Source organism: Tamandua tetradactyla, chromosome 15 (assembly GCF_023851605.1).
Source record: "Tamandua tetradactyla isolate mTamTet1 chromosome 15, mTamTet1.pri, whole genome shotgun sequence".
Lineage (NCBI taxonomy): Eukaryota > Metazoa > Chordata > Mammalia > Pilosa > Myrmecophagidae > Tamandua > Tamandua tetradactyla.
The window spans coordinates 90,097,272-90,108,151 of NC_135341.1; positions in this window are offsets into that span (position 1 = coordinate 90,097,272).

A 10,880-nucleotide genomic window follows, 5' to 3' on the forward strand; every position below is an offset into this window, starting at 1 on the left:
CCACAAGGAGTTTGTTCCCTCAAGGTCAAGTCCCCAGGAAGGAAGACCAATCTGCGGTCAGTGGACTTGAGATTTCAGGAGCCCAGAGGCAGAGCACTTGGCAGTGCACTTCCACAGCGACCCTCACTTTCCTCCTCTACAACGGCTGGAGCTGCAGGAAGTTGCTGACCAGGGCACACAGTGGCTCTCAGGGACCACTGGTGTCCTTGTCCATTCCACAGGAGCAGGGATAGGAGGTCCAGACCTGAGGGCAGGCTGCAGCCGGCAGAAGCCACCACTGAGGCTCGACTCGGGCCAGCCCTCACCCCTAACCCAATCTCTCTAATGCCCAAGTCTAAACACCCCCACATGGCATTCAGAGCCACAGTCTTGACCCAGCTGATTCCTATAAGTGTAGCCCCCTCCTCATAACCTCCAGACTAACTTCTTCAATACCTGTTCCCCCAAAACCTTTCACCACACCTTCTCCACCAGCCATGTACTCCTTCAACCAATAACACCTCTAACCTCCTCCACAAAGTCGGGTGCCACATGCTCTAAGAATTGCCGGCATACTTCACATTGACAGGTGGAAGTTTTGTCCTTTCCCCAGTAATGTGTAACTTATATTTGACCACAGTGAAAGAGACTCTCTGCTGGTCAGTTTCTGGGCCCAGAGCTTAAGAAACAGGCAGTTTCCACTTCCTCTATTTTGACACCCAGCCTCCATGCTGTAGGGAAGGCCAAGCAGTCACACGCAGAGCAGGTGTCCCAGCCAATAGCTCCACAGCAGCCCGCCGACCTTGTGGGTAGATGAGCCACCTTTGGGCACAGCCCCCAGTCAGTGCAACTGATGATGCTGCATAGAGCAGACACACCTGCAACTGCACCTGGTCTGTCTATCCCCAGGTCTCTCCTGGATCATTCTCTCCTCCAGCTAAGGGCTGCTGCCTTCGCCCCTGTTACCTACCAACCCATCCCCTGCCAACAGCTATGCCCTTCACACTGACATCCATATGTGCATCTCTGAGAAAGTCAGTCGTTTGCCCCAAAATCTTCACAGCTGTTTCTCTGCTCACTGCCAGAAAAAATGTAGCTGTTGTGGGCAGATATCCCAGGCCCTTCACAATCTAGTGCAGCACATCCATCTGAGGCTTTGCTCTATCTAGAAGCACGTCAGGGACTGCATGCTGGGAGAACTCATAGGCCCCCAGGTGGGCTGTAACCCAGAGCCTCCACCAGCACAACCCCACGCTCTGCCCAAGCCAACTCTTGCTGTCCTGCCGAGTCTGAGGACTCCACAACTTTCCAGCCAGAGGCGTGTCCTTCTCCAGAATTCCCAAAGCTCTTTTTCAGAACCTCTTTTCCAGCAAGTCCCACTTTTGCCTAACAGCAGCACGAATTGCACATGTAACTGCTCACTTATCCATCTCCCTGGAGAGCAGACTTCATCTGAGTCACCATGGCAAGCCTCAGAGCCAGGGAACCACTCATTAATTTCCTCCACACATTAGTATTTGGTGCCTAATATTTTCCAGGTTCTGTTCTAAGTGCTGGGGAACATTTGCAAGCCAGACGTGACTAGTTTGCCAGCGTAGCAGGCAATCACAGAGAGGGAGATGTAAATACTCTGGAAGACAGCATATGCAGGTCAGCCACGCATAGCCTCCTCAGTGACCTCAAATGAGCCAGTGGATCAAAAACTTTCCTCCCACGGTGTAGCAGTTTGTGCTTCTCAAAGCCCCATTCAGTATTCACTGGACCCTCAAAATGTCCCCCGAGACTCCCCAGGAAGTCCAGCCCTCCTTTCCTGCAGGTGAGGTCCCTGAGGCCTTGCGAGTGTCTGCCCAGCGCCAGGGCAGTAGCAGAGGCAGGACAGAGCCCCTGAGGCCTCGCCCACCTCAGCTCCCTGCCCACCATGCCCTTGTTCCCGGACCCGTCTCCCAGCCCCTGTTCTGCCCATCATCCACGGCTTTTGACCAGTGAGTTCAAAGAAGGGCTGAAGCAGCAGAGGAAGGTGGAACAGGTCTTAAGATTTAAGGCAAGTCACCGAGACAGAACCCTTGTTGGCCGGCAGCGCACGGCACACAGCTGGTCAGGCCTGCTGGGGACTGAACCACGTCCCCACAAAGACACGCTCAAGCCCCAAGCCCCCCTCTCCCCACCATGGGTGTGGACTCATGGGACAGGAAACCTGAAGATGTTGTTAAAATCAGGCCCAACGAATCAGGGTGGGCCTGGCACAGTGGGCTGGAACCCTAACGCCCAGGAGGAGCGGACGGGGAGGGGAGAGGCGGCATCGGGCTGTGAATCACCGACAAGTCACTCACAAACACTGCAGGCTCCGGGAGAGGGCGCAGCCTGCAGACAGTCAACGCCTGCTGTTTATACTACCCAGTCCCCAGTACTCACTATAGCGGCCTGGAAAACTAAGACAGACCCCCAAGTGAGCGACAGTTTTCCTCCGGCTCCAGCACCCCCTGCAGTTTCTTCACAGTTCTGAACATGTACACACATCACATGATGATAATCATACCAGGGCATGCCTGGACCATTCTCATCAGTACAGAGATATGAGAATAGGTGAATCACTTGGCATAATCTAATGTAGAAAGAAGTTACTGATTAAGGAAATACAAATCATTACAAAAAATGCATCTTGTTTTTGTTTTTAAAAAATTCATTTAAAAAACGGGGTCGGGGACAGTGCAACAGTGGCTCAGTGGGAGAGTTTTCACCTGCCAAGCTAGAGATCTGGGTTCAATTCCTGGAGCCTGCCCGTGCCAAAAAAAGGCATGAGAGTTGCCAAACCCCAACCAATATCATTTCTGCCAATCCTAAAGAACACCTAGGGCTCTGAGATCTTACAAAGGTTCTGCGCACTAAGTTTACGTTCCAGAAACCTACAACCTCCAGATGGGTCCCTGGACCACATAAGTCCTGCAGCCCAGAGGGCCCAGCCTCTCCACAACATCAGCTATCTCCATCCCCCTACCTCATGTTAGTGACACACTTCCAACATGAAAAAGCTAGAATGGGCATAGCCCAAACACCCCTTAAGAATGGGAGAAGGATTGAAGGAGAAGATGGAATTATAACAGAGAAGGTAGGATTCAACAAATGAGTATGACTGCTGAATCATTATACTGATATTTCTTTTTAGTCTCCAGTTGTCTTGGAGCAGTCAAAGGGAAAAACCGGAAATTGTGGAATTGTTACCCATACCAAATGCTGAAAACTGTTCTATAGCTGCTTGTTAAACTGTACATTGAAATGGATTGCGTTTTTGTGTATATGTTATATTTCACAATGAAACGTGTTAAAAAAAATAGGGGGACAAATAAAGATAAGCACACATACACACACAAATGCAGTGAGAAGCACAGAAAGCTAAAAGTGGCTTCCTCTGGCAGTTTGATGATTGGTGATCTTTATTTTATAATTTTCTGTACATTCTGACTACTATGATTATTTGTTTTTATACCCATTAAAAAAAACTGGTACCTAAAAACAAAAATTTCATTATGTGAGAAAAATTACTTTTCCCTTGCAACTTGAGAACAAAACATGTCAACACAGCTTATTGGGTCATGATCTAGAAAACCAAGAATGCAATTTTAAAAACAGTTCAGGAGCCCAGTGGAAAACCTCAAGGAGCCTGAAGTAGATTTCAGGGCTGCACTGGGCAGGGAGTGGGCAGGACCTGGTCAAGTGTCAGCTGTTTCCTGGGTGACCTTGAACCAGTCCCCGGCGTGCTTAGAGCTCTCACCCACTCCCAACAGCACCCCCATGTGAGGGGCAGGACTGAATCAGCTGTTTCCACCCATTAGTTCATCACAACCCCTGGGCGCTTGTGAAGCACGCACCTCCGGCCCAGCCCAGACCAAAAGGATCAGAATGTCCAGGCTCTCCTCTGGCTTATTCCAACCCCCTCACTTTTAGAAGGCTGTCACCTCCGGGCTAGCAGGGCCTGCCCAGAGCAGGCAAAGGGCTCTGAAATGCACATGTGCACCACCCCCCACTGTTGACTCTTGAGTGGGGACCAGTTATCTTCCCCAAAGTCCAGTTTCTTCATGGTCTCCTAGGCCCTTCCTGGGTCACTGAGTCTGGGCTGGGTCTGAGCCCAATGGTCATTCATAAAAGGTCTGATGTCTTCCCCAACCTGTTGAGAACTCAGGCCAATCAAATTCTAGATAACTAGAAGTGTTAAATTTACTCTCTGCTTTTGATCTAGCAGAGCCTAGCAGACTTTGCCACCAAGAAATGTGAAGGCTCACTGACTTTGCTTCCACCCCAGGCCCTGGCCCCATCCTGCCCAGAGCTGCCCAGAGCTGCTCTCTGGTCACTTCTCTTCAGAGAGACTTCCTTGAGCCTCCCTCCTCAACACTGCTCCACCCCAAGCTTCACCTCTCCTCCAGGGCTGCATGGTGTCCACCAAAAAGATATGTGGACATCCTAACTGCCAGTACCTGAGAATAGGACCTGACATGGAAATAGGGTCATTGCAGACAGAATCAGTTAAGTTAAAATGAGGTCATGCTCAGTAAGGTGGATGTTTAGTTCAACATGATGGTGTCCTTATAAGAAGGGGAGAGGACACATGTGACCACAAAGGCAGGGACCAAAGTGCTGCCAGCACCAACCCAAGGTGTGCCAGGGATGGTTGGTCCTGCCAGAAGCCAGGAGAGCGGCACAGAACTGGCCCTCCAGAACTGTGAGAAGGTAGATTTCTGGGTTGTACCCAGTTGATGGTACTTTGTTACAGTAGCCCAGGAAACGAGACACCCAGCAGTTTTTTCATGGCCCTTACAGCTTTCTAGCATTTATTTAAGAGTTGCTGCCGTATCTCCCACTTGATGGAACCATCAGGACGTATCTGCGGCATTCATCAGAGTCCCAGCACAGCACCTGATCCACGCTCGTTCCATAAGGATGTGAGAAAGAATCCATAAATGAGTGAACAGAGTGGTCAAAAGAAAGAGAAAAAGAAACCCAGTCTTTCCATGGAAACTTAAACAGGGAGCAAGACCTTGCTGGTTTGTTCAGGTTGGTGTGATGCCCTGATACAGCCCAGAGTAATCTGGGCAGCAGACTGAAAAGTATTTGCAAAGTCCCCTTGGGGGACTGGGGAAAAAGGAGGAAATATTAACCTTCCCTGCCTGGGGAGACCTGATATTCTTGCAAACATTGGGGATGCCAATCTGATGAGCCAGACCCTCGACCTTGGGGCTCGCCCTGCATAGAAGAAGCCAAGCCTACTTATAAGTATGCCTGAGAGTCACCTTGGCGCAAAGGTATTGAGAGAGCCTTCAGGTCTAAAAGGGGGAAGAGAGAAATGAGCAAAAATAAAGTTACTGTGGCTGAGAGATTTCAAAGAGAGCCAAGAAGTAATTCCGGGGTTATTCTTATGCATTATATAGATGTCCCTTTTCAGCTTATGGTGTATTGGGGTGGCTGGAGGTAAGTACCTGAAACTGTTGAGCCATGTTCCAGTAGTCTTGATTCTTGAAGATGACTGAGTAACTTTAGAGCTTTTAAGATGTGACTATGTGATGGTGGAAACCCTGACTGAGCCCCCGCCACTTAACAAGAACTCACAGTATCGGAGGAGGTGTGCCTGGCCCAACCCCGGGGGACATCTGAAAACATTTATCATCAAAATCACAAACGCACGTACCCTCTGACCCCGTGATTCTACCCATAACAATTCATCAACAGTTCATCCTACTGATTCACTCATAGGATGACTCAAAACATCATTATTATCCATTGTAGCATTTGTCAGTAATAGCTAGTTTAGATTGTTAAATTTAAAAGAAAAAATGACAAAAAATAAACAATGGGGGAATGAGGATGGGACGCTTCGGGTGTTCTTTTTTACTTTTTTTTTTTTGGAGTTAAGAAAATGTTCAAAAACCGATTGCGATGATGAATACAGCTACATGATGACACTGTGAGCCAGTGACTGCATACAGCAGCTGAGTGTATGGTAGGGGAATAAATAATCTACCTCAATAAAAAAAAAAGAAAGAAAGAAACCTAGTCAGCCTTCTACGGACTGGCCTCGCGTCCTGCAACACCAACCAACCCAATCCAGTCTTGACCTCAGGTTACACTGCCCCCTCCTCCCCAGGCCCCTCCAGCCAGCCCATCTGCCCCCACGAGCAGCCTTGCAGGGCTGCTCCTTCTCTTTGCTAAATCTTGATTCCTGTCTGAAGACTCTCCCTCTTCTTAGCATCTCATCCCAACAAATGGGGCCCAGATTCCTGGCTACAACACCCCACCGCGTCTCTCTTCTGGAAACTTCTCATTCCTGTCTGATACGTGCATTCCAACGTAAAGATGAACACTGGGCGGGTGGACCTAATCCAGTGAGTCTGTACAGGGAAGGTGGCTTTTTCTGACCTCAGAGATTGAAGCATGAGAGGGTATGCTGGTTTAAAAGGAATGTATGTTCCCTAGAAAAGCCATGTTTTAATCTAAATCCCATTTCGTAAAGGCAGAGTAATCCCTATTCAATACTGCATGTTTGAAACTGTAATCAGATCATCTCCTTGGAGATGTGATTTAATCAAGAGTGGTTGTTAAACTGGATTAGGTGATGACATGTCTCCACCCATTTGGTCTTGATAAGTTTCTGGAGTTCTATAAAAGAGGAAACATTTTGGAGAACAAAGGAGATCCAGAGAGAGCAGAGAATGCTGCAGCACCATGAAGCAGAGAGTCCACGAGCCAGCGACCTTTGGAGATAAAGAAAGAAAACGCCTCCAGGGGACCTTCATTAAACAGGAAGCCAGGAGAGAAAGCTAGCAGATGATGCCATGCTCACCATGTGCCTTTCCAGATGACAGAAACTCTGACTGTGTTCGCCATGTGCCTTCTCACTTAAGAGAGAAATCCTGAACTTCATCGGCCTTCTTGAACCAAGGTATCTTTCCCTGGATGCCTTAGATTGGACATTTCTATAGACTTGTTTTAATTGGGACATTTTCTCGGCCTCAGAACTATAAACTAGCAACTTATTAAATTCCCCTTTTCAAAAGCCATTCTGTTTCTGGTATATTGCATTCTGGCAGCTAGCAGACTAGAACAGAGGGACACACTGTCAGGTTTGCAGGTGGAAGGGCAAGGAACACAGATGGCTCTAGAAGCCAAGAGTGACCACCAGCAAGGAAGAAAGTCCTGCAGTGAAAAGACAGTCATGAGGGATGCCGCTGCCAGCCACGGAAGGACCCAGGGAGTTCTATAAAAGAGGAAACCATGCCACACCATGCCTGTACTTCTGACCAACACAAAAACTGTGAACTAGTAACTGAACGTTGTTTTAAGCTGCTAAATTTATGGTCGTTGGCTACTCAGCATAAAAAGCTGACACATAGAATGGGTGTTGTCAAGTTTTCTGATTTTTAAAGAGGAGCTAAAAATATGAACTTTTAACAAAAGCTTCCATTTTTTTAAATGTTAGCAACAATTGAACATTAACCCAAAAAGCAAACTGCTCTATAGACAAACACAACTTCTATGGATTACCAGTTTGACCAGATATATGTGATGCAAAAAGAATGGACCCATGGCAAAATGGTGGAATTCTTCTTTCTTCGTGCAAATGCATACCCTAAGCACCTAATACGTGCTGCCTTGTGCCAGACGCTCAGGGGAACAGAGAGTTCTATTAGAGGAGGCTCTGTTTCTAAGGCAGACAAAGACTCAAAAGCCTGGAAAGAAAGATGTTTAATCTGACTATGTTAAATATATATATGTACAGCAAAAGCAAAGTGAAAAGATAAATGCAAAAAATGGGAAATAAATTTACAACCCATATCACAATTAACCTAACACTAGGTCAATTTTCCTCACATATAAAAAGCTCCTATGCATCAATAAGAACCACTCCATAAAAACATGGGCAACAATATAAACAGAAATGTCAAGAGATACTCAACTTCACTCACTTGTAATAATAAATGCAAATTACCTGAAAGTGACAGCGGCATGCAACCTTCTAACATGCGCCCAATGGCCTCTGCCCTCTGCTCTCCAGGCTCTTGGCCTCTGTCCCTTGAGTGAGGCATGAACCCATGACTTGCTTCTCGTCCACAGAAGCAAAGGGATGAGATGTCATTTCAGTGATTAGGTTACAAAAGATCGTGGTTTCTGTAACCTTGCAGCAAAGTCCACCCTTTGAAGGAGCAAGCTGGGTTTTGGAGCTGTCCACCTGGGAGAAAACCACTGGGGGCCTCTGGGCAATTGCCGGGGGAGGAGCTGGCACCTTGAGTTCAACAACCTGTGGTGAGTCAAATCCTGCCACCAGCCTTGAGGTGAGCTTGGAAGACAACAGCCTGGGCAGTGCCTCGGCTGCTGCATCGGAAGATACCCTTGAGCAGAACACCCAGCTGTGCACAGGTTCCTGGCCCACAGGGACCAAAGAGGAGATGCGTGCACAGTTTCATGCTGCGAGGCCCTGGGATAATCTGTTACACAGCACAGAAGCTCTCACCATGAAACACCAATCCCACAGAGAGGCTGTTGAAGACCAAAAACGTGGAAGTGAATTGTGCTGGAGAGTGCTGGGGAGGCCAACCCCTGGGGGCCGCGTGAGAACGTCTGTTATCAAAGTCACATATGCGTGAGATTCTACTCGCAACATTCACCCCTGGCCTGCTCAGATGTGTGCAAAACAACGTGTCATAATTATTCACTGCAGCATTTGTCGGAAATAAACTTGAAAGTGCAGCAGAAGGGAATGGTTAAATAAATATTGGTCCATCTGTATATGGAATACTGAGCAATAATAATTTTAAAAAGGAAGCCATTAATGTACTTATAAAGAAAATCTCCAAGATATATGGGATATGGCTCCACCATCTGGCTCGTCACCTTTACATGATACGGCGTCTCAACATGATCTATCAGTTTGTATGAATGTCTGTAGCTGCGTGTGTATTTAATTTGTATGTACATGCGTGATGTGTAACTCGTTTTAGGAGAGTAAGTCTAGATAGAATGGACACTCGCTGGTGCTGAGAAAAGACTGCAGGGATGGGACGAGAACGGACGAGGGCAGTAGAATGGCTGGAGCGAGAGGTGACAAAGCGATAGGGAGGTATTCTCTGAGACAGGAACCTCCCGAACTCTTGAAGTAGCAGGAGAAGACCCACCGGGACATGAGCCTGGCGGGCCTGGTCACTGGGAGAAGGGAGAGACTTGGCGGTCATAGAACAAACATGAGGACAGGTCAGTCACAGCGGATACCAGGGTTACAACCTGACATGCAATAATCCTGGGGTCTGACAAGGTCCTGGTGGAAACCAGGGCAGAGCTGGCATGGGGGTCACAGGAGGCTGTGACTCTAAGAACTGGCACGCTGGGCTGAGGGGAGGACACCTGATGCCTGGGATGGCGGCTGGGCGGCCCATTAGGGGCATGGGATGGTGTGAACAAGAGGGAGTGGCCGAGGCTGTGGCAAATGGAGAGAAGACGCCCACCTAAAGGGCAGTCCCTGCTGAGCAGAACCTCAAGGGTAGTGCGGTTCCAGCGTCGCAGTAGAAAACAGAAATTGAGTTTCTTAGGTGAAAACTTGTGATCTTCAAATGTTGATTTAAAAGCATTTAGACCCCCAGCCTTACAGTTACAAAGTGGCAGAGCCCTTGCCCCTCCCTCTCACTGACCACTAGTACAGCAATCCACCCAATTTTTTTTACCCTACATCCCCTTCCTTATTATTTATTTATATATTTTTGGCCCTATTTTTACTCCTCTGTCCAAACACTGGATAAAAGGAGCTTCAGGGGTGGGCCGCGGTGGCTCAGCGGGCAAAGTGCTTGCCTGCTATGCCGGAGGACCTCGGTTCGATTCCCGGCCCCAGCCCATGTAACAAAAACGGAGAAACAGAATACAATAAAACAAGAAAATGTTTAAAAATGTTTCCCTTTCTTCCTTCCTTCCTTCCTTCTATCCTTCCTTCCTTCTCTCTAAAAAAAAAAAAAAAAAAAAAAAAAAAAAAAGGAGCTTCAGACACAAGGTTTTCACAATCACACAGTCACACTGTGAAAGCTACACGGTTATAAAATCGTCTTCAAGAATCAAGGCTACTGGAGCACAGCTCTACAGCCTCAGGTACTTTGCTCTTGCAACTCCCACACACCATAAGCTGAAAAGGGACATCTGCATAATACACAAGAAGAACCTCCTGAGTGACCTCTCAACTCTGCTTGAATCTCTCAGCCCCTGAAACTTTATTTTGTCTCATTTCTGTCTTTCCCCTTTTTGCCAAGAAGGCTTTCTCAATTCCACGATGCTGGGGCCTGGCTCATCCTGGGAGTCGTGTCTCAGGCTGCCAGGGAGGTTTACACCCCTGGGAGTCATGTTCCAAGTAGGGGGGAGGGCAGTGAGTTCACCTGTCGAGTTGGTTTAGAGAGAGAGGCCACAGCTGAGCAACAAGAGTTTCTCTGGGGGTGAGTCTTAGGCATAATTATAAACTGAGATTCTCTTTTTCAGGAATGAATTTCATATAGGACAAGCCCCCAAAGCAAGGGCTCAGACGATTGACTTGGTTGCCCCTGCTGCTTGCAAGAATGTCAGAAATTCTCCCAATGGGGAGGTTGAATATTTCCTCCTTTCTCCCCAGTCTCCCAAGGTGACTTTGAAAATACATCTTTATTCACTGCCCAAATCACTCTGGGATGTATCAGGACATCACACCAACCTGGACAAACCAACAAGATCTCATGCCCTATTCATGATTCCATGTACTTATGGTGTTAGATAGAACAGTGCTGCCTGAAAATGAAACAGACTTGGGAGAGGGAGGGCCAGCATCCAGAGACCATTCAAGCATCTGGATCAACCAATGCCTGAAGTCCAACTCCTTAAGATATTCCGGTCATATGAACTAATAAATT